Source organism: Anas acuta, chromosome 1, assembly GCF_963932015.1.
Source record: "Anas acuta chromosome 1, bAnaAcu1.1, whole genome shotgun sequence".
NCBI lineage: Eukaryota > Metazoa > Chordata > Aves > Anseriformes > Anatidae > Anas > Anas acuta.
The window spans coordinates 142,627,603-142,651,535 of NC_088979.1; the positions used below are offsets into that span (position 1 = coordinate 142,627,603).

At 41.2% G+C, this 23,933-nt stretch overlaps 2 long non-coding RNA genes across 3 annotated transcripts; one reads left to right on the top strand and one right to left on the bottom strand.

The window, feature by feature from the left end:
* Positions 1-4,542: 4,542 nt before the first annotated feature.
* On the top strand, positions 4,543-23,887 carry LOC137845172 (uncharacterized). 2 transcript variants are annotated; one of them, XR_011090114.1, is made up of 4 exons: positions 4,543-5,100; positions 6,054-6,190; positions 19,402-19,471; positions 23,380-23,887. It is a non-coding gene; the product is annotated as an uncharacterized lncRNA (long non-coding RNA). The 2 variants fall into 2 exon arrangements; XR_011090116.1 differs by lacking the exons at positions 19,402-19,471; positions 23,380-23,887 and adding an exon at positions 8,258-8,563.
* On the bottom strand, positions 5,564-8,232 carry LOC137845177 (uncharacterized). The gene is made up of 2 exons (XR_011090118.1): positions 8,021-8,232; positions 5,564-7,812 (listed from the first exon to the last, which is right to left on the bottom strand). It is a non-coding gene; the product is annotated as an uncharacterized lncRNA (long non-coding RNA).
* Positions 23,888-23,933: the final 46 nt, after the last annotated feature.

Genomic DNA, 23,933 nt, shown 5'->3' on the forward strand with positions numbered 1-23,933 from the left:
TTTTGCACTTGAGGTTGGCCTCTAGCCTGTGCTACACTTGCTGCATAATTGCTGCATGTGCTTGTGGGATGAGAGAATTGTGCCAGATGCTGTTATTCAATTCCCATTTCTCCTGCTCCTTATGCTGCTGACTGAAGCCACCATTGTACAACAAGCCCTTGGTCTGGGACAGGCAAGATGCTGGCATCCACCTAGATGTGGCTACTGTGAAAAAACAAGTGCTGTTGCTTGGAGAAAACTGACAAACGTCAACATGAGGGCACTCACTAGCACTGAAGATATGTCATTAATGTAATACATGGCCGTTGTCTTATGTTCCCTGTATTTGAAAGGACTTGTAATATGAATGTCAGCAGTGGGGTTATTGTACAAACCGTGGATCCTGTCATGGCCCTGAGAGCACCAAAATGCCTTGAAGGTTGTGCTCACTCTTATGTGAGCACCCACACCCTCTGCGCATGGGTGCAGGAATTCCATTTATGATCAAGGGTGGAAGTATAATGTGCATTTAGGTGCCCAACTGCTGGCTGGCAAACTTGAATGGAGAAATTGGATGATTGTGAAGATCATTGTGGAGACACAGTAGTCTCCAATCTGTGGGGAACCATTTCAGAAAGGTTTCAAGAGGTATTCCCCTAAGTACACCGGCAGCAAAAAGAATAATGAAAATGTGATCCTGTTGCTCTGCGGGCAGTGGACCCTGTGATAAGAGACTGGGGAAATACCTTCTGTTATTCTCCTGTTTCTGTCAGACTTACTGTGTCCCTGAGCCTAGTGACATTCCAGTCTGCAGGAGTGAAGAGCTAGCTATATCAGAGGAAGATGGAATTGAAGACCACCCCAGCCAATTGTTTGTGCACAGGTCCATGAAACCAGAAAGGATGCATCCAAGGGTGATGGGAGATGTGGCTAACGTAACCGCAAGGCTGTTCTGTCATCCTTGAAAGGTCATGGTGACTTGGTGGAGGGGAGGCCCCTGGTAAGTAGAAAAAGGCTAATGGCACGTTACCATTTTCAAAGGCAGGAAGATGATCCAGGGAGCTACAGGACCCATTTATTTGGGAAGATTGTAGAACAACCATCCTTGAAGCCATGCCTACCCAAGTATGGTAAGGGTAAGGTCATTTGAAACAGTCATCATGGTTTTACAAATGGTAGATCACACCTGACTGGCCTGATGGCCTCCTGTGATGAGAACTGATTCTGTGGGGCAAGAGGAGTGTAGAAGGTGGCATTTACCTTTAACAAGGCTTATTGACTTGGTTTCTGGTTGTATTCTTGTAGCCAAATAGGAGGGACACAGTTTGGTTAAGTGGCCTACATTAGTGGCTGAAGATTAGCTGAACGTTTGGCTCAGAGTGATACTGTCTGTGGTCAGTGGTACAAAGTCCAGCTGGCAGCTGATGACTATTGGCATTGCTTAGCAGTTGATGTTGGGGCTGTCATTGCTCACCACATTCATTAATGTATTGGAAAATAGGATGTAATGAACCTTTGCAGGTTTGTGTGGAGAAAGGGACTTCTCAGGAACCTCAAGGGGAACTTTCAGTTGAAGCTCAGGAAAGGCTTGAAGACTGTTTATGAAAAAGGGTCCTGAGAAAAGGCCTCCTGAAAAAACTTGCTTCCTCTCACTCACTTGAAACAGATGAAGGCAGAGATACAAAGAGATGGCTTCCAATGGTGTGGTGAGGTAGAAACATGTAAGGTATAGATGTTGGCTTAATGAGGCTGTAGTATAAAAATAGGCAAGGAAGAGCCATTGAGACAGCCTTTCAGAAACTGCTTGCTGGCAGCTGACACTGTTCTGCCAGAAGTGTGTGTCCGTGCTCATAACTGTTTCAGTCCAGATGCTTGCTTGAATTGTTTGCAGGAAGAAAGTGCACTAAGGTTTAATTGGTCTTGGCTGCAATATAGGAACCTTTTATTTTATTTTTTTTCAGGTTTATAGATCCAGTGTGTTTAGTTTCTAATTTGCCCAGTCAGAAAAGACCCTTGAGGGAAACATGCTCAAGCATCAGTCTCATTTGGATTTGCTAACGTAAAGTTGCAGTGTGGGTTCTATAGCTGAGACCATGATCTAAGAACAGAAGGTGCGTGGAGTATCTTGACACAGGCAAAGAGATTGCTATTAATCAGAAAAGACACTGCTTAAGCTTTGTGAAAGAGCAGATACATAATCAAGGGCTGAGAGGTGGCTTACATGCAGCAATCCACTTCTGGTAATGGTGAAGCCCACTGAGCTGCCAGCATGAGTTGTGTTTTTCAGCAACATGAGAGAGCGTGGTTAGGGGTAGTCTCTGTGTCAGCATGCAGCACTAGGTCTGTCTGAGTCAAGCAGAGTAACAGAAAAAACAGCCGGAATGAGCCATGAGTGGGGTATGTTGCTGGCCCTCCAGGGGAAGTTCCCGTCTGGTGTCAGAGATAAGTCACGTTTCACTATCTTTTTCTTTCCCTTGTAAAAATTGGAGCAGTTCAATAGAGGAAAACAGTGGGGGTTAAGAGCTGATTACCCTGGTATGTCAGTATCTAACATGGTGGCTTACACAGAGGTCTTTTATGCAGATGTTCGGTAGATGTTGTTGAGGATAACAATAATCTGCTTGGCAGGCAGCTGGCATGTAGAGCTGGATGAAGGAGTAATCATCAGTTGTAAGCCAGTATGTGCACATGTGCAAACTTCCTTAGAGAGTGAGGGTGAATCATGAAGCAGACTCTAAGCTGGGGCTTCTTGTGGCTGGTGTGTAGCATTGTTGTTGCTTGCGAGACATCCACGCCAGTATCTGTGTCAATAAATACTGGAAGCTTGCAATGAGCTTGGAGGTTTCTTCCCTCAGTTCTGTGTAACGTCTGACACTTCCTGCTGACAAAGGAGGTCTGGGCTTTTAAAAGTGTGCTCAGAGAGATCAAAAAGATTATATCATAAATCAGACTTATATAGTAGGAGAATCTGCTTATTTACTGTAAAAGTCAAAATGCTCACAGTACAGGACTTGCCATACCTTTCTAATCATCTTTTGGCTGATCTATTCTGGAAAAATAATTACATGTGCTCATACAATTTAAAACTTGAGTACAGTGCACCCATACGGTGGAGCAGAACTAAAACTTCATCGACATTTCTTCACTGTGCATGGTTTATTCCATTCCTGTGTTCTTTTTACAGAACTTTGACTTATCCAATTTGATAGTATTTTAAAAACGGAAACTGGAAAACACATGGATAACTGTAATGGACGTGCATGGAAGACCATTGTATTGAGAAGACAGTGATCCACATAGTGGCTGACCTGGATGACGCCATAGGCTGTACAGAGTGCTTGACTGCTACATAACCGTGGCAGCTGAAGCACTTAAATGACTGTGATGCATGACTGCAATGCAGAGAGTACCCACTAGAATAATTACTTTTGGCATGTGAAACTCAGGTAGGCTTTGATTACTCCTTATCAAACACTCACCCACATGTAACATCGCTCATCTGCCACGCTGAGAGGCTGGTTAAGTTTTGCAGTAAGAGAACTGTAAATAGTCTAAGCACTGAGCGCTAGAAGGCCAGTGAACCTCACTGTGAATGGGAGCATGCCTTACTCAGATCAGAGGTCCTTCTGTAGCAGTATCATCTCAGGGTTCCCAGCATCCAGAGGGATGTAAACTGAGTTTAAGCTCTCTAATTTCTGCTAGCCTCATAATAAAAGTATTTTGTAATCTCCTGTGTAGTAGTCCTGTGCATTTCTTGTTGGGATCTTAAATGACAGCACTCACTGGTGCAAAACAGTGTCCCTTTGATCTTCCACTGCATCAACTTCAAAGCTGCTGGAGTTGCTGCTGCCTTTCAGCCCAGAAAGTGACTGAGAGTAAGTGGAATTTTCCTCCAAACAGGAGCTCTGTTTAGACCTACAGATGGAGAAACACCACACTCCATGGGGGAGTTTCACAGAGTTTTCTGGCAGCAGAGAAATGGTGAAACTTGGAAGCAATGAATTGCATTGAAGAGGAGAATAGGTTGAAGTCTTGGTGATGACCTCCTTTGTGTACATACTTCTCTGTAAGGAGCTGGCTCAGGGTCTTGGTGTAGATGTATCTATTTTGTTTCATATTGTAAGAAAACACGTACTTAGCTCTTCCCATCAAACCAGAAGTTGTGATTGAAGGCGAGTAGGGTGGAAGTTTGTGTAACAGCGAGGTAACAAATTCAATATGCTTAACTGCAATGGTAATTTCATTTGACCAAATACAAACACAAAAGCCACACGTTCAGTAGCCATTTCCTTCACATACATGTCATAACACATCATAAATCTCACCTACTGTCTTGTCACGTGCTCAGTCATACATGATCCCTGTGAACCTAGAATAGACCCAGTCATCAAGAAAAATGTAATGCTTCTTATGCTGCACATGTCGAAGTGCTGGGCTACAGAACTTGGAAGAATTTCACCACTGAATATGGCCCTAATAGTACTTTCACTCCCAGGTGGTATAAATTATCTGTTTTCCTGCTAATACCTCATTAGCTGAATGCTAGCAAGGTTTGTGCTCTGCTTTCCAATCAAGGGTGATTTTCTTCATGGCAGGCTGGTGGGCTGTAGCCTTTTCTCTAGAAACCTGGTCCTTTAAAAATCTTAAGACTTGGCTGTAGTCTCTATACTTACTATTCTCCATTACTATCCTTATCTGACTGCTTTCTTAGACTTTTCTTTTAAAAATCTTGCCTTCATGGTTACTTTTTTTTTTCTTTTTCTTCTTCTTTCTTGTACTGACTTTTCAGTAGCTACTTCAATCTTATTATTATTAAATCTTTTTATCTTCTTATATACCTTGGCTCTAACTTGTTTTCCTCTGCCTCTGGGGCCCACGGCATGTTTCCATCCCAGCAGTGTTGCTGGCCTTGAAACTTTTCCTAGACTCCAGCTCTAGTGCCACCAGCTCGGCCATGTAGAGCCTGCTTCATGTTTTAACTTCTGTATTAAACCAGTCCTCCCCACACCACCAGCTTTGTTTGCTGTCTGTTCATCAGTACCACACCTGCAAGAGAAAAATGGTTCACTGCTTTCAGCTCTTGTGCTTGTTGCTAGAGCATCTTCCATGTGGATGAGAAAAGTAAGTAAGAAATTCTGCTTCCTCCCTGCAGGCTTGGGCTGGAGTGTGGCAGTGGGAGTCTTGTAGCACTTACTCCTGAGTCCCAGCAAGTCCCCTTGGGCACATGCATGCATGTTTTTCATTTTGTTTGTTTGTTTTGAGAGTGGGTGTGCAGATGAGAGGGGTACCTCTGGGGGAGATGGAAAGGCAGGTGGCCATGATGGCTCAACCCTTCCAGACCTTCATTGTTAATAGGAAGAAGTTGATGCTTCCCAGTTAACACAGCACAGTCTTCTAGCATTTTCTTTGAAATGACTGACCTATTTCTAACGAAACTAAAAATAACGTAAAGCTAAGTAAGACGGTTCAAGTTTGGTAGTCTGGTGGGCTGACCCCAGCCAGAAGCTCAGCACCCTATAGCCATTCACTCCCCGATGTGAAGGGTGCAGAAAGTAGGAGGAACAAAAGCAAGAAAACTCAGGGGTCAAGGTACAGATAGTTTAATAATTGAAGAAAAGGGAACAACAAGAACAAAAAATGTGGTGTAAAGGCTACATCCTATCAGCAGACCAATGACCAGCCACTCTCTAGGCAACAGCTACTTTAGAAAGAGTGTCCTCCAGTTTTATTGCGGTGCAGGACCTTATCTAGTGTGAAATACCCCTTTGATTGCTTTGGGTCAGCTGTCCCAGCTGTGTCCCCTACTAGCCTCTTGGTCACTCCCAGCTCACTCGCTTCAGGGCAGAGTGGAAACAAAAGGCCTTGATGCTGCTTGCACAAGCACTGCTTAGTGGTAGCTAAAATATCAGTGAGTTACTACCTCTGTTTCAACCATAAATCCAAAACCCAATGTAATATGAAGAAAACTAACTCCATGCCAACCAGACTCAGTACATTGTCAAAGATGGATTTAAGTTTTCAATCCAAAGCCATGACAATTCTCTGGAAAATAAAGCTCTGTGTCTCTCTGCAAGCACATCGGTCCCAATGCTGGGAACTTGTGAAGAGGACATCTCATCATTAAGGCTGTGGTGATGTGGTGATGCAAGCTGGGAAGGATAGTCTGTTGAATCTCAACTGATTGTGGGCCTTACAGTCTTCAATATTAAAGGTAAAATTCACCTTGATATTTTTGTTTAAACAGTAGGAAAAGGCTTATGGATATATCACAGCATAAAGTGAGATGTTCAGATAGCATAATGGTAGACTTTGTAAATGTGTGTTTTATGTAATGTTGTTTTCTGTGGTTGCTTGCATGTAAGAATTTTACAGTACTGGTTAGTTCATTTTGAATTAATGGCACTAGTAATTCAAGAGCATGGTAAGCACAACCGTATTCTGAAAGGTTGTTAGGATTGTAAAAGTGAGCCTGCACCTTTGTGTACTTCAAACCCTCCTGAATCCCCTAGGCACTATCTCCCTTTCTGTGATGATCAATGCTTAAAAGTTCTAGTCATGAACAGCATTCTCCTTGAAACAATGACTAAAATCATTGCAACAAAACAATCTTTTACTAACGCACCACTAATGGTGGCCTTCAGACCAAAACGTAGGTACTTTTAATAAAGAAATAATCCTGACAGTTTGCTGTCACTGAGTAACTTTTGGCTCTGTTGACCACCATCAAGCAAAACCCAGAGAAGATAATTGATGGCTTATTTGAGATGAGAAAGCTGACAAATCCTTCCCTTCAACACTGCAGTAAAGTCAAGAAACCAGCCCTCAGGGTTCCCAGCTAGCTACAAGGGATGCTGCCTTGTACCCTACAAAAAAGCAATGTGGGATGCAGTTAGAGTGCAGTGTCTGGGCCAGAGAAAATACAGGTCTGAACAGGGAGGAGAGGGGTTGCTGATTGCAGAGTTGAAGGAGTATCTCTATGGAAATGTTGGATATGCACATTGTTAATTCCTGTGGTTAATTTGTTAATTCCTTCTCAGCCTGTCTGGTTCTTTAATGATTTAACTGCATTGAAGAAAAGATGCATGTCGCTTTTGGTTTAGAAATACAGAGACTGTCCTGGATCTGAGGCACTGCAGAAGCAAGATGCAGTGTTGCCAGAAGCAAATAGAAGTCTAGGCAAGGAGAAATGACTGCAGGATTCACCTTTAAACTGAACCAGAATTAAGTTTGGCACAGAGAGTTGCTTCTTCATGCTTGAAGCCATAAGCATCTAGAATAGGCAGTACCAGCACAAACCTGAAAAGCTTTGTTTAATCAATTGTGTTCTCTCAGGAGGACTTCAAGGAACAAAAAAGCAATATAGATTAGAAAGAAATGGCTATAAATACAAGGGATATGAATGAAAATTAAGATAAATGCACTACCTGTGCATATAATAATTTTTTAAGTAAAAAGAATGCTCTTCTTAGGCCTTGTTGGGTGATACATTGTGGCCCACTCTGCAAATTCGTCTTCTATGACGTTGTCAGAACCAAAAAAGGTCAAAAATACTTGATAGGTATAACAGACATATTCTGTATGTGGGTGGCAGTTTCTCTAATACAAACCAGTAAGGCCACAGCAGTAGCTTGTGAGCTGGTGGTACAGGTGTTGTCCTTTAAAGATTTATCTGCGAAGTTGTAACAATCTGTGGATCTGTAAGTACACTTTGATAGGAAACTTCTGCAAACGTATCCACAAACATAACGCATAAGAGATTCGTGTTGCTTGCTGTATCCAGCTCTTAGTGCAAGAGGAAAAGACAAATGCAGTCTTCACACAAGTATTAAGAATCTGTCAATAAAACAGAAAAGATCCTAATTTTTCCAAATAAGAGCAAATATCAAAACACATGCACATAAAAGAGACAACAACAGCAAAGCAATTATTTAGATAGATTTTTTTTTTCTCTTCTGTTTATTGTCACAACTGGCTTGCAGAGGGATATTGACAAAAGGATTATTGCCTGATTCTATCAACATGAAATAATTAGTTCACTGACCGTTCTCTTCAGGATACATCAGGGGTTGTTACACATTTCCAATTTTCAAAGCTCTGTAAGCAAATGTCCTTTAAGCTGCAGTTTGGGTTCAATGATGCCACATTCAGCAGAATTGCTGTTATTTTAAACTGCTTTATGCAGTTCCAGTCTCCATCATATTGACTTCATAGTGACTTTGCCAATATTGGAATCGCTTTGATAAATTGTTGTGACTGATATTGGCCACTGTCCATTCAGACAGCTGCTCAGATGAAAATACCTGCAAGGAGCAACATTACAGCTACAAGGCCTATCTACAGGGAGCAGCATAAAGAGCCTGAAGACCATCTGCTCCATAAAAGCAGCATTCTGGATATGCACATAAATGGCACATGTTAACAACAAATCTCTTATTGTGTTCAAACCACAGACCTGCATAACATAGGACCAAAAGCTTGTCCCTGGTATTGTCTGCTGCACCTGTGGGCACCTCCAGCAGCTGCAGTATGGGCAGCATGGCAGAAGAGCCAGAAAACAAACAAACAGAAACAAAACAAAAAACAACAACAAACAAGGATAAAAAAAACCTTTTTCTAGGGGAACTTGATGTTGCTCCTCTGCATTTCTACTTTGCATACCATACAGCAAGCAATGATCGAACCTGTTCTGAAGTACAAGTACATCCAAAGCCACTTTAATCTCTGATATGACCTTAAATAACTACAGACAAGACTTAAACATGCATGAGTTCTAGCCTTTAAATTTTAAAATGCTGTTATGACAAAAAGATACTTTCTTTATAAAAAGAGTATGGTAAAGAGAGCACGAATAAAGCACGAAGTCATGACATGCTTTAATGTTTGGAGGTGACCTACATATATAAACCAACTAAAGGTTAGTTTTGAGGGATTCTGTGGTATTAATGTTGAAAAATATCTTTATACTCTGCTATAACAATATATATTCTGGATAAGTCACTGATGTCTCTCTCATAGACATATTTAGAAAAAAAACTTCATCCCGATATAATGAGCAAGGTGAAAGAAATGTTTGGTAATGACTGCATCCTGAGGATACTCATACTAGATTTATTTGTGAGCACTAGACGCGCAGCGCTTTTGGCTTGTGTTAATTTAGCACCAAGATGATAGGTTTCCATACATAATGTAAAGAAAGGCTCTCAGGGAAAAAAACAGAGTAAGATGAGAAGTCCCACTGCTGTCTGTACTGGGCTAGTGCAAGTGGCTTTAAGCTTTTCTGTACTTCTGGGATGTTTTATTCCAAGGGAGTTAATAAACTGTGATGAGTTTTGCTGATATGTTTTGCTGACAAACTTGCTTACTCCTTTGGTCTGTGTTTTGATGAGAGGTGAAGGGTTCAACATGTATGTTAGAGTTAACAGGGGCTTGATGTACAGATGATGTAACTGTAAGTGCTGCTTCCTCTATGGGGTTAGTCAGAAGTCTTCCTGGGATTTCAGCACAAGTGCCTATTGTCTTTCTGTAGTCCTCTTTCTTGGTTGTTGTACACATTTATGGTTAGTTCTGATGTGGATGCAATTTGCAGGAAGCATAGTGTGGTTTGAAAAATGTGCTTTTTTACTGCTTGAAGCTTCTGTTTTAATACATCAGTGGTGAATGATGAGCCAACAATGCTAGTTCAATAAACCTGAAGTTAGCAAATAAGTATGTTGTGCAAGGGGTCCTTGGTTTAGTCTGGCTAAGTTATCCCTTCAGGTCTGACTCTAGGGATTGTTGAATTCAATGAGACAGTCTGAGGAGAAATCTTGAGAGTAAAACATCATAAGAACATTCTAGTGTTTTCTTACTTGGATAGTAAGATGTTTATGTGAATATATTTTTCTGATAACACAGATATGACGTACTAGGTGTTGGTGGCAAGCTGCTCACAGTGGGAGGGGTGCAGGTGGGCCCTCTATGGGAGCAGGCCAGGAGCTGCCCTGTGCCAGCCACAGCTGGCTCTGGCCAGCTGCACAACAGACCCATGGCAGAGCTCAGCTGGGCTCTTCAGCCAAGCTGGTGGCACCTCAGGGAAAGCATATTTAAGAACGGACAGACACCACCACAAAGAGAAAAAGGAGGATGAAATGAGAGTGAGAAACAGCAGAGGGGTCACTGAGGTTGGAGGAGGAGCATGTACTCCATGGTGGATCAAGTATTCCTGAAGCAAGTGCTGCCCACAGAGGACCTGCACAGAAGTGGATGCTTCCCCAGAGGGACTGTGGCCCCTGGTGAGCCCATGCCAGAGCAGGTGGTGGCCAAGCTAAGACGCCCTCCCCTGAGTGTGTTTCAGCCAGAAATAAACCCTAGTGTGCTGAACCATCATGACCTTGTGTAAAGCCAACTAACCACAGAGGAGGAATTGAGTTAACTGCAGGGGAGGAAATGTTTCTTTGAAGCAACTGGCACATGCTAAGACATGGAACAAAGGGCAGCTGTGGTCAGTGGTACACCCAACAGTATATTCCAGGAGAAGAACCGTAAAAGGGAAGTATGTTGAAACTGGGAAAACTATGGATGTGGCAAGTGAGGTATAAATACACTTGAGGCACAGCAGCAAATTGGGCTGTAGTTACTGAGCACCCTCTTAGCAAGGCGGTGATCACCTCCTGGTGACAGAAGTATCTCCTGTCCCAGGGAACTGAAAGATGCTGGTGGTGCCAGAGTCAAAAGAAGGGTGAGGGGAATTCCAATTTAGTTTGTTGTAGACACATGATGACCTTGTATATCATGTTAATATGAACAGAAATTTGATGCTAATAATTGAGGTAACTGGATTAATATAGTTAGTTGATTAGCTAATAAGTTGTTTGGCTCTGTTCTTTTCAATCATGATATCAAAATGAACTGATTAGCTTTGGCTAACACAGGTATGCACCATAGAGACTGCAGCCCATTGAGGACCCACGAAGGAGTATGGTAAAAGGGTGGGAAGGAAGGAGTGGCACAGAGAAACTGCTCTGTCCTACCCCCAATCCACTGCATTGCTTCCTGTCTTTCTGTGGCAAGGAAAAGTGGAAAGAGGGGACCTGAGCAGGGGAGTGGGGGAAGAAAAGTTTATTTCCCTAAGTGTGGAAATGTTGTTATTAATTTTTTAAATATATGTTTTTTATTTCCTTATACCCAAATCACTACTGGAGTATTTATATTAATTAGCAATTAATTAATTAAAATTCCCCAAGGAGAGTCTGTTTTACCCACGACAGTAATTGGTAAGTGATCTTGCTGTCTTTATTGAGTATTCCCATTCTCTTTTTTTGCTCTTTCCTCCCCGATTCTGCAGATGGATGAATGAGGGATGTGTAAGCAGTGTGGACCTGCTAGCCAGGGCCAATGCACCACAGATTTAAAGGGGAAACTAACTCTACTCTGAGGCAGCAGTAACCTTTACTGTAACAGTAGTGCACAAGCAGGTGAAGAACATAAAATCCACTCCTTGCCCATGGCCAGGATGTTACATTACCCTATTGTCCATGTCCTCCAATCCTAGATGTTGATTAGCTCCAAGGATGCCCAGAAGCTGTGACACCAGTGCTCAATGTGCATCTTAACTATAGCTATAGCAAAGAGGCTGTTTGTTCACCAAAAGGGAAAACGTAGCAGAACCACAGCAAGAAAAATCTTCTTGTGAGTGTCTCTTCAAGGGCGTTGGAACTTGTTTCACATGCAGAGCTCAGAAAGCCGCCAGTACCACTGACTGTAGCTCCCACACCTGAGCTGATGTTTTCACAGCCTTAAGGGTGTCTTTGTCATGTAGCCCAGGAGAAACCTACTAGACTTCATCTACTCAGTCTCATAGTCTGTGATTTAGCAACTGGTATCAAGGAAACCTATCAGTTTATTAACATAGGCTTAAATGCCCTAATATTGCTGTAGTTTAAGCTTCCTACTGCATTCTGCTATCCCTGTGTGAAAAGCATTTAAGTTTATTTCTTTTGTCAGCATGTCTAAAATAGAAGGGTTTAGTTTAGTTTTTGTGGTGTCAGCCAAGTTTGTGAACCTTAATGTTTTGCAGTAGAGTTAATTAGACATTTAGAACTCTATTATCATTTGTACTAATGATTATTTATATGGGTAATAAATACTTCTCCTAAATTGGACCGAATTATATCAGTAGCATATAGCACAGCAGGACAGAACTTAGAAATGTCCCATTTCTAAGAAATGTCCCATGGGACATTTCTAAGTTCTGTCCTGCAGTGCTATATGCTACTGATTTCTCAGAATTGAGAAATGGATGAAAACTGACCAATAAAATAAGCTTATCCACAAGTAACAAATTATATCTGTCTGCTTAATTGATGTCATGACCTATAAGGGTTACCCGACCCACCAGATCACAATGCTGTGTTTGTAAGATTCTGCAAAACACAATGACATGGATGTTTTTGTTTCATTAATTTATTTATTACAAATTGCTACATGTTATTACTATTAGGATAAGTATATAATTATATTTACTATAGGCACACATTATTAATTTGAGGTATTACTGTTATTCTCACTCACCAAACTGCTCCAGGAGTGAAAGTCTCTCTGCATGTATAAGCTGCATCATGGAGGACAGAGTCATCTGGCATCTGTGGTTAGAGTCTGGTCTGACCGTGAGGTCTTGTGCAGAGAAGCTTGCCTTGGTTTGGATAGTGAGTTACTTTTTTATCTTTAGTGTAGGTACAAAAGTGGACTTGAGTTCCTGGAACAGTTGTTGCTTGCTTCATCTTTCCTAGAAGGTCAGCTTGCTGTTGAAGTTTCTTTGTTCTGCCCTTATCAGTGATGTCCCAGGCTCCCAGTTAAGTAGATATCCTTCTCTGAGAGTATGTTTCTGTTATGATCAGGTCACCTTTACGGCTGTTGCATCATTCATAAGACTTGGTTCATGTATTAGAATCATAGAATATCTGAGTTGGAAGGGAATCACAAGGACCATTAAGTTCAAATCCTGGGTCCCCAAAGGACCACCCCAAAATAAATGAATAAATAAATAAAAATCAGACCATACATCTGAGAGCTCTGTCCAAATGCTTCTTGAACTCTGGCAGGCTCAGTGCTGTCACCATTGCCCTGGGGAGCCTGTCCCAGTTCCTGACCACCCTCTGGGTGCAGAACCTTTCCCTAACCCCCAGCCTGACCCTCCCCTGTCCCAGCTCCATGCCGTTCCCTCGGGTCCTGTCACTGTCCCCAGAGAACAGAGCTCAGCGCCTGCCCCTCCGTTCCCCTCATGAGGGAGCTGCAGGTGCCATGAGGCCTCCCCTCAGCCTGCTCTGCTCGGGGCTGAGCAAACCAATGGGCCTCAGCTGCTCCTCATACGTCTTGTCCTCTAGACCCTTCACCATCTTTGTTGCCCCCCTTTGGACACTCTCTAACAATTTTATATCTTTCTTATACTGTGGTGCCCCAAACTGCACACAGTGCTCAAGGTGAGGGCGCAGCAGCGCAGAGCAGAGCAGGACAATCCCTTCCCTCAACCGGCTGGCAGTGCTGTGCCTGATGCACTCCAGGGTGCTGTTGGCCCTCCCGACCACCAAGGCACACCACTGGCTCATGTTCAGCTTGCTGTCTATCAAAACCTCCAAATTCCTTTCTGTGGGCTGCTCTCCAGCATCTCATCCCTGGTCTCTACGCCTATTCATGGTAAGACTATGGAAGGACAGCTCTGCTCTGAAATATTTTTTCTTCTGTCCTGAGTTCTGCTATTCCAGTGGTCCCTCCAACAGGGAACAGTTTCTGTTAAGAACTTGGTGGTGGGCTGGGTTAGCCATCATCCCCAGGAGACCTGCCACCTGCTAGTAAGGTGTAAGTAACAGACCTAATTTCCAACTGTCATTTGTAGCTCTGAAGCTAGCACATACACCATTCTTCTGAATTCCTTATGTTCTTTATGCATCAAGCCCATTTACCAAAGTCAACTTGAATTCTTAAAAATTAATTGGTGAAAAAAAAACCAAACAGGTTTCAGTAGAACAGGTTGCCTGAACTTTTCACTCCCAGATTATCTAGTAGTCAAGCAGAGATGTGGCATTTTCTATCTTGCCCAACTAACTCAATCTTGCAGACTGTGCATCAGTTTATTTATTTATTTATTTTTAATCAGGATTTTTGGTGGAGGGTTATGAAAATGGTTATTTAACTGGGACTCTATTAAAAATAACTTTAGAATGCACTCATGCAAAAGGTTTTTGAGTAAACCCCTGTTGTGAATGCAAAAGTATAGTTGCAGAGAAGAAAATCTTATCTGGACTATTAGATGATTGTTTATAAACTGTTACGCTAAACAGTGCTTAAGGTCTCACCCTTTCTGTTGAATGTCAATGGCCTCACATTCCTCCTTTATGACTTTTTCCTCCTTTCTCAATTTTTGTAAGAAAAAACTGAAGACAGTGGGGGATCACAGACCCTTGGTATGCAAAAGGGGCTGTTGAGACAAGATGGGCCAGTAACAAAATTGCCAAACCAGCACAAATATATTTAGTGTTTCTTCTGGTGAGAAGGAGACTGGTCAAATCAGTGTAACTATAAGGCAGTAATAGAATTGCTGATCTGGCAGTAATGAATTTAGCTAATTGCTGATTTAACATCTAGTGGACCATGGGGTCGATGTTGTGAAATCACTGTGGTTAAGCCAGCTGCGGAGCGAGGGTGAAGGGACTGGGTTGGCCTGTGGAGCTGACTCCCCAAGAAGGCAGCTGCAGGATGCAGATGGAGCGGCAGCTTGTCTTCAGGATGGATTCAGAGCTGACTCCCCAGGGATGCTGAGCAAGCTGGCTGCATAAATGAGGAAATACAGAAGGTCACAGGTCACTGAAACTGAGAGGATAAAAGGGAAAATCAAAGAAAGAGAGGTAGCCTCAGCAGAGGAGGATTAGCACTATAAAATGCTGCTGTCTGGGCATCAACAGCTACAAAGGCAAACATCTTCTCCAGGCCATCCTGATACACAAAGTAGGACATGCCTGGAGCTATGGTGTTGTGAGCATGGACCCTAGTGGCCAACAGGCAAAAGTCTTGCAGGCCTTATTGAGCTGGGAGAACTCAGGATTCTGAGAATGCTTGGCATGCTAACCACAACACTTTGCTGACATTCATCTTATTTGTATACTGCTTAGTCTGCCACAGTTACATACTAGTTAGGTTTAGGCCTAAATAAATGACTGATGTGACTGTATGTCATCAATTCCTCACCCTTGTAGTTGTTGAGCTCCTTGGGCAATTCCTCAGAGCAGAAGACTGCAAATAGTGTGGAGCTGAAGCCTGGAGAGGCAGAGATGCTATACGAAGCAAAAGACATACCTAGTGTTCAGCCTGTTAGAGCTGTTTTTGAAAACCAGAAGAGTGTCAAAGGGCACCTGTATCACTAAAGGTAAATCCATAAGGGCATTTATTCTGTTTTTCACAGAAAAGAAAGTCTTTTCTACCTTGCTGTAAGGAAAAGAGCTAATTTCTAAAAGAAACGAAAGAGGAGGTTCTGTAGTCACTAGGTGACAATGGGGAACCAGCCTGTTTGGAAATTACAGTAACCTGAAGAAAAGGAGATTGTTGTACAAAAGGGTTAAAAAGGAGAGAATGAAATTATTGGGAAAAGGTGATTCAGAAAGGAGCAATCCCAAGAGAACTGGGTAAGAAAAGGCAGAAACAGCACAGGGGAAAAATAATAATAAATAAATAAGTAAACACATACATATTTTAGCTTTGGGATGTCCAGGGAAATGACAATGTGGTCTTAAACTGAGCTCTGGTTATCACTACTACATCCACTAGATGACAGTGTGGAGATTGAATTCAGTGCTACAGCAAGATCCATTCTGTGCTTCACAGGCCTGTGGAGATTGCCTCACTTCTCTGCTGTAAAATCAAAGTTTGCAATATGCTTGCACCCAGAAACTTTGTATGTGTTCATGGAAGGAAGGTGGTCTGGTTTGGCATTAACAATAAACTTAACACTGAAATGAAAGAAATGACTGTCACTTTTCCAGCATTTTTTTTTTCCCTTAAGCTTAGAGATCTGGGATCTTGGGTTACATTGGGAAGTGGTGATGGAAAGTGAGCTAAAGAATGTGGAGGGACAGCCACCTTCTCTTTGTGCCTTGCAGCTTTGCAGACAGCCATGCTTTTGTTTGCATACCGTGAGCATCCCTTGGTGCACTCCCACAGCCTGCAGTGCCTGGCCTTGCAGTCCCCCGGTGACCCCTGATGGACACAGGAAAGAAAAAGCTGGAAAAAAGGGAACAGAAAGCAGTGGGGTGACAAGGACTAGATGCATGTACAGTATTGATTTATGCGGTTTTGGAGTTTTGTATGAAGTAATGGGCAAAGCAAGGAAGAACACCCAGGAAATACAGCAGGTTTCCTTTCATAGCACTGTTTTTTTTTTTCCCATACTTTCTCTTTTCATCGAGGGCATGGTGTGACCCAGTACAAAGACAGTATCACTGTAGCTGTGTAGTGTGAAGAACCGCTAAAAATTATAAATGAATACTTAACACCCAACTGGGATTTACCATAAAAGAAAAATAAAATAGAGGCAAAGACTGTATTGGAGTTGAAATCAGTACAGACTAGGTTAAAGTAAATGAAGATATACTACCATAATGCCATTTTTATGAAAACAATTATAAAAATGTGCTGCCAGCGTGCAGGCAAGATGTATGTTAATGAGTCTCCAAATCTTAGTTGCTGTGATTAACCCTGCTTTAAGGTGATAGATGTGATCTTTATTGCTTCACCTTCTCAAATAGCCTTCATTTTGTAGGACACCACATGTAGTTGTCCTAACATCTGCATTTCATACCAGATTCACAGGTTGCTCTGTCCTTTTCTTGCAACATGAATGGTTTTTAGTTGCTCTTCTGCAGTTCCTTTCTCTGACAGGTGACAGCAGTGTCCTCCGGGGGCAAGAGTGTTGCGGGGGGCACAAACCATCCACTGGGCGGCTGTGGGGCTCACATGGTCAACCCCCTTCCATTCCATTCTGTCTTTTCCCTATTAAAAAATGTCTTAGCTTGGCATGAAATATTAATCTGTTGTGCCATTTGTTGTAGCACAGCTTGCCGTGCACTGGAATCCCAAAGTGCCCTCAATTCCATCTCAGCCTGGTACATATGCTTTGAAACTGACAGTTGGCAATTGTCCTGGTGATTTTATAGCAGCCAGGGTTTTAAGATCTTTCATTTGTGTGCTGTAGAAACTTGACCTTATACGGGATAACATGAAATTCCACAAGTGAGAACGAATGGATTTTCTTTTGCTTTGAAATTTTTCTTTCCATTTAGGGGAAGATTTGTCAGTCTAATTTTCTTTACCAGCCTTTCTGTAACAAGGAAGAGGAAGTACTGTGAGTGATTTTGCTTAATAACTGCTGATCCATTAGTCTTTCGTGGCCTTTGGATCAGGCAGCTGTGTGGAGAAGAATTTAAAATCAGGATCAGGATGAATCTTCCTTTTCTTCTAAATTAACTGTATCGTGCAATTTTGTGAACAATTATTTCAGTCTCCTTACTTCTCAAACACTATTATTTATTATTAAAGGATGCTTTGAACATAAAACTATTAGGATGCCCTTTATTAGTCCGGCTTACTGCTGCTCTCTTTCTAATGAATTTTTTGCTTTATGGCTTGCTTGCTGAGTTTGGGCTCTTACTTTAAATCAAGCAATTGATTCACTGTTCAAAGTCAGTTTATCGGAGCGCATCTTCATGAAATTGCCTGCCAGCAGACAAGCCCAGGCAATGAAAAATTAGGATAGAAAACAAAGTAACCCTGTTATTTTTCAGGCTCATGAACATTTAAGATCTGCTTCTGCAACACTCAAACTGTGGAAGGAGAGGTACCAAGACTATACCTCAGTGAGCTGTCAGTGGTCTCTGGGTCAGCCACCCAGAGCAAGCTTAAAATTGGGTCATCTGTGAGTTATATACATGGGCCTTGGTTTGAAGGTTTTTAAGGAAGATGAGAAGGAGGAATGCCACCAGCAGTCTTGGAGAGTAAATAAATAGGAGGGAAGATTTTTGTAGGCAGGAGTTGAATGTTTCATGCATTTGATGAGGATCCGCAGTGCCCCTGCAGCACTGAAATTTGGGGAATTACCTGTCCTTATCTGCTAGGCCAGCATGGGGTGCACACCTTGTGCTCTGGTATAGAGATGCTTGGGAGAACGGTGGTCTGAGCAAGTACATTAAAGCAACATGCTGCGGAGCTGTGTGGAGAAGTGAGCCAGGGCCCTGGATGCCCATCGGGTTTGGCTCCCAGATGTGGTTTTCCTGGTGCCCCCAGGAGCACACCTGTGTAATGCTGTGCTGTGTGGTGTCACTGTGTCCAAAGTGACAAAATAAGCCTCCTCCCCAGAAAGGTCTTCTGCTACCAGCCCAGCAAGACCAAAAGTAAGCAATCCTTTGGACTGACACCAGCTCATCCTAGAAGGGGAAATGAGATGAGAGAGGTGATGGATGAACAGCCTGGGACTGCCGTAGCCTTCCTGATGGGTTCGTCACAAGGCAGGATCCCTCTCCCTATTTTTCCAGTGAGATGTCTGTAAATTTACTCTGTCAGTGCAGGGAATGTGATAGGCCCCAAGAAAGCCATCATTCCCAGTTTGTAATTGTGTGGCAAGTTATCATGTCTGTCTTAGAAAATTATACCATAAAATGCCTTTTGCATACAGCAGTGGAAGAAATTTAATAAAATTTTATACGTGAAATAATGATGAGACATTTCTCAGAGGATGAGCTTATGATAGACACTTTCAGAAAAAAATTTGTCTTACCTTACCTCGTCGGGTGTTACCACCAGTACAGTAGGCATCAAGGGATGCTAGGAGGGCCTCCAAGCCCAGCACATTTGAACTGTGCTGGGTACAAAGGAGGACATACTTGTGTTCATGGCTTTTCTTGCTCTTGCAAGCAGATATGATACAGTGAATCTTAACAATAGCTTATAGTTTTGTGATTCTGTGCATGAAATAAATGGAGATACAAAGAGCATCCTGCCCCACTCACGACAGCAATGTTCACACAGAAGGTGGGCAAGCTGGTGTTAAATTGTGGTAAAGCCTTGATTTGTCAACAAGCCAGCTGGAAGTACTGCTAACCAAGAACTGTGTTTTGCAGTCCATCCATCTCTCTCCTCACTGTGCCCTTAGAAAAGTAACACCCCCAGACTTGCGTTTGATGGTGGGAGCATGAGGGGTGGTGCTGTTGGGCTGTATGAGGGGGAGGCTGGGGGTGATGTATGTATGGGTCATCTGCAGTCCTACAGCCAAGGGCAAAAGCTTACCTGCCTCTGGATTAGACAATCGATGGACTCATCAACTGCATAATCAAATGGAGAAGATTATTATTATTATTATTATTATTATTATTATTATTTATTTATTTATTTTCAGTGTACCAGTGAAACTGTGCCTTGAAGCTGAATTTCCTTGAGCCTGGCACCCAGGCCAGATGCAGGAGCATTTCTCCTGGTGAGTACGTGGCTGGGGCTGGGCTTGTGTCTCATACTTGGGGTGGTGGGATGGTCAGGTCTGCACTGTTAGGAGGTTACAGAAGCATGGTTTGGCCAAGCACTGTTTTCACACAATCCTCATCTCTTTGTGATTAAGAGCAGAATTTGACCCTTAAATGAAAGAAAATTCTCCATTGTAAAAACTCTTGGTACTTCTGGCTCAAGAGCAATCACACTAAGTACTTACTGAATACACTTATACTTTTGGGGTACTCTGACATTGCAATGACTGTTTTATTGCAGTGCCATGACATGTAAAGTTACAAAAACTTCTTGGCCACACAATACTACCAAAAAAAGTTTTAATTTACTAGTATAGCAAAGAGTTAAACAAGTTTCCAGAAAATCAATTTTTTTTAAAGAAACATTTTGTTTTACGTAGTCTACTTAGAATAAAAATTATTCATGTTAAATATGCATCAGATCTTTATACAACATTTAGTCATTTTTATTGATTTTCATTCCATTCATTTATAAATATACAGAAGCTTGTTTAATCAAACTGGATATACCTCAGTTCCCTGGTGCTGAATTAAAAAATACTGGATTGCTATTTATGAAAATAACTTTGTAAGCTAAAATAGAAAGACTAATGATGCAAACTGCAGAAAGAAAAGCAGCACTGTAATACAGGAGTTCTGTAAAAAGAATCATAGATTCATCTAGGTTGGAAAAGACCTTCAAGATAATCAAGTCCAACTGTCAACCTGACTTACCAAGTCCCATCACTAAGCCATGTCCCTTAAATGCTCTAGTGAAGAGTAGACCTCTAAGCTACCTAAGGTCTCAGGAAAAGCTGAGAGTATTTATCTCATTAGTAGTGGCTGTGAGGTAAACGTGGAGGCAGAAATGTTGATATTCACCTAGTTCAACTCTCATGGCAAGGCTTTGAGATTGTAAGAGGTAACTTAGATCTGGGTGGAAAAGGGATCAAGAAAACCTGATAATGCAGCATCATTTTTGACCTAAATTGGAATGCAAATATGAAATATTTCCCCCCATGACTGATGTAGAAATGTTAAAAATTTGCAAAAAAGCAAAGCCGCCAACATTTCTGAAAGAGAAATACAGAGAAATTGCTTTAGTGTTTGTAGTAACACGGACCAAACTCTGGTGCAACACCATTTAAAATCAATTTGTTGTGACTGGTAACAGTAGTTGGCTCTATAACTAATGATAATTGTTGCATTGTACAGTAACCATGTAAATAACTTGGTGACTAAATCATATCTGAAAAATAATTCTTAATCTGTTTTTTGTTGTTGCTGTTGTTATTTAGAGTAGTACATCACATACAACTTTTCCAATGTTCTGCATTGCATTTTGGCTGTTTACTGGTCAGACGTATGTTTCATAGTGCTATAAAAATTCTGTAGCTCCTACAGTGCACCATACGTGTTGTTAAAATAAAGAACACACTGAATTATGCAGCACACATTGTTGCAAGGAAACCAAGCCACTAGGAAAGAATGGAGGCTTGCACTGTAATTCATATCATACAGCACACTGCAATAAACAGTTGCAGGTTATTGCAGAAGTGTTTTAGAATGAAACGTTTTGGGTCACTTGAAAAAATATTGAACTTTATTTCAACTTAAGTATATTCTACCTTGAGTTCAACCGTGAAAATATTTCATTTTAATGACTCCAGTTGTAATCTGTTTGTTTTTTTTTTTTTTTTCCTAATAGAGAATTTTAATTCTGCAAAAGTTGCTTTTATATCAGGAAATAAGCTAACTCTACAATGCCCCCCAAAATATGCAACTGACTGTTCCTGTTAACAGTACAAGGCCCCTGTTGAACAAAATATTACCTCTTGTCTTTGGTCTTATTTGGGCTTCATTGGAAAGAAAGAAACAGAAGACCATGACTACTCTCAACTGTGATGAAACTTTGTCCTCCTGTTGACCCAGTTATCAGGAACTTCCTGATGTGAACTGGAAAAATCAAACTGTTTGGTATGACACAAGTCATGCAGTTGGGTTCAGAAAACTGCTTGTAGTAACTAATTCTAATGGACCAAAGATATCAGGAACAGATTATTTGCAAACTTGATTGTGCTTGATGAAAAATGTATACCAGTAAAACCAGAAATAGACATAGTGAATCACTATAGAAATAGATATAATGAATTCTAAATTACTGGAACTTCAGACTTTTGTGGGGTGTTTTAAGACTTCCTGAAGAATAAATAAAAAATAGATGCTCAAAATAATCAGATTAATTTTGGCTCCTATCTGAGGAACCTATTCAATTATCTAAGCTTGTAACAGGCATCGCATTATCTGGTAAGGGATGAAGGTCCTTGAGGAAGGCCTTCTGCTAGCAGAAGACAGGAAATTTTAAAAAGATAATTCTTTTATGACCCATTTTTAGAGAGAATAAAAAGTCAGAGCCTGGAATCAGATAGAGCAAAGCCAACGAAAGTGAGGACTGGTTGCGTAGGATGTTGCACAAACAAACAAAACGGAAAATGAGTTCTATGCAGGTGTTGATGTTTTTCCTTGCTCTGTTGATCGGTCTTTAGAGTAAGGCTTGAGTTTAGAGATTCCTCTGAAGACTCTTTGAGTAACTTGTCTTACAATGTTGCCAATGAAGAGGTAAACCTGTCACAGCCTGGTGGTCCTCTCAGGATTTAGAGTCTGCAGGTATGATATGGATGAGCCAGTACTTGTTAGAAAATGTGTTGGGCAGCTGAACTACATTAAATTGTTGGCTACAGAGTATTTATTAGGAATGGCAGCTCAGAACCCTGGATGTGATGGGTACAATGCTGAACAAGAGCCAGCACCTTTTGCATTGATACAAGAAAATCAAGGTTTGAGGTCAGCATGTAGCTCCTGCAGATTAAGATTTTCTGGGACTTTAACAGTTAGATTAAAGTTTATTCATTCTGGTATGAAAATAAAGTAGGTGATTGATGTAGGATGGGACAGGAGATGGCAAAGAACTATTAAAATCTGGAAATCATCCTATGTATGCCTATTCTGGGTTTAAATATGTTAATATAAATTAATTATGATCTTGTCGTCAAAGTGAAAAGATGGAGTATTTATGGAAAGGGAACAAAGTGATATAATCTAAAAATAAAGTAGTTTGGGCTGATAAGAGAAAAAATAAGGACAAAAACTTCCATTAATCTATCTTCAGCTTCCATGTGTTGACGATTATTTGACTTAGTTTGTTCTCCAGTGCTGCAAAATATTATGAGATCAAAAAGGCTGACCCATATGGAAATTTCTGTTGAAAAATCAAATCTTAGCCTGCTGTTTTTCTGACACCAGTGACGTTTGATAATAATGCAAATTACAGAAGCATAGAAAAATGCAGCTGAAAAAAACCTTTTTGAGGAGAACTTGCCTCCTTTCCCAGCATGTCTTTCAAATATACCAGAACCTGTTCTATTTAGGCACTGAAACTGGGACTTCAGGTCTATGAGGGCTGGAGATTCCCATGGAAAGAGGCTAGTGGTATCTGTTAGGATTCCCTCTAGAGCATTATAAATGGCCCCACTCCCAAGGAAATATGCTAAAACATGCCCAAATAAAATATCTACCACCTACTCTGAAAGAATTTAAAGAAATACAGACACTGAATGGAAGCCAAAATCTCCTTTGTGAATTTTTGCCTTCTTTATGAGAGCTAATAGATTTTCATACATAGTAATGTGATTTAAGTTTCAGTATATATTTAATAACAAAAAAGATAAACAACTGTCTCTGAAGAACAACTGTCAACAGTTGCAAGGCTCAGTAGGTTATAAAGAAATCTCTAGTATATCCCTGAATAATTAAAAATTATTTTTAGATTGAAATAATGAATTCTAGGTGTCCTGTGAAGAATGATGAATATTATAATCTTTCCTAGGCATCTATTATTTGAAGAATATTTTCTCTATATCTGCTACAGAGGCACTGAGGTAAGACAGTGTATTTTATTTAGCAAAGGAAAGAGATTTGTCTTATAGTAATAATAATTCCTTGCTGTACTTACCTGTCAAGAAGTTCCTAGTAATTACCATTGCTTATCACAATGAAAAACACATCTCTCAATTGATTTCTTAAAATGTCTTTGGCATCGGCTGGGAAGTGAGCTGGAAGGTTAAGTTAAGTACTGATATGAAGTCAGTACATTGGTTTAAGTCTGTCTTAAATTCCTTGGCATCACCTTCAAAAAACATGAAAAATGACTGGGTTTGAATTGTTCAAACTTCAGTCTTCAATTCACATTATCATTTCTGTGCATTTCTGCAGTTCATACATTGTATCTACTAAATTCTGTGTTCAGTCAGTTTGGGAATTTTTTTTTTCCTCCTTCCCTCAGCTAGGGAGAGAAATGATACATCTGTTATTGGCATCATTTTGCCACATTTATTCCTCACAAAGTATAGTCCTCCACTTGAAATCCTAGACTTGCTGCGA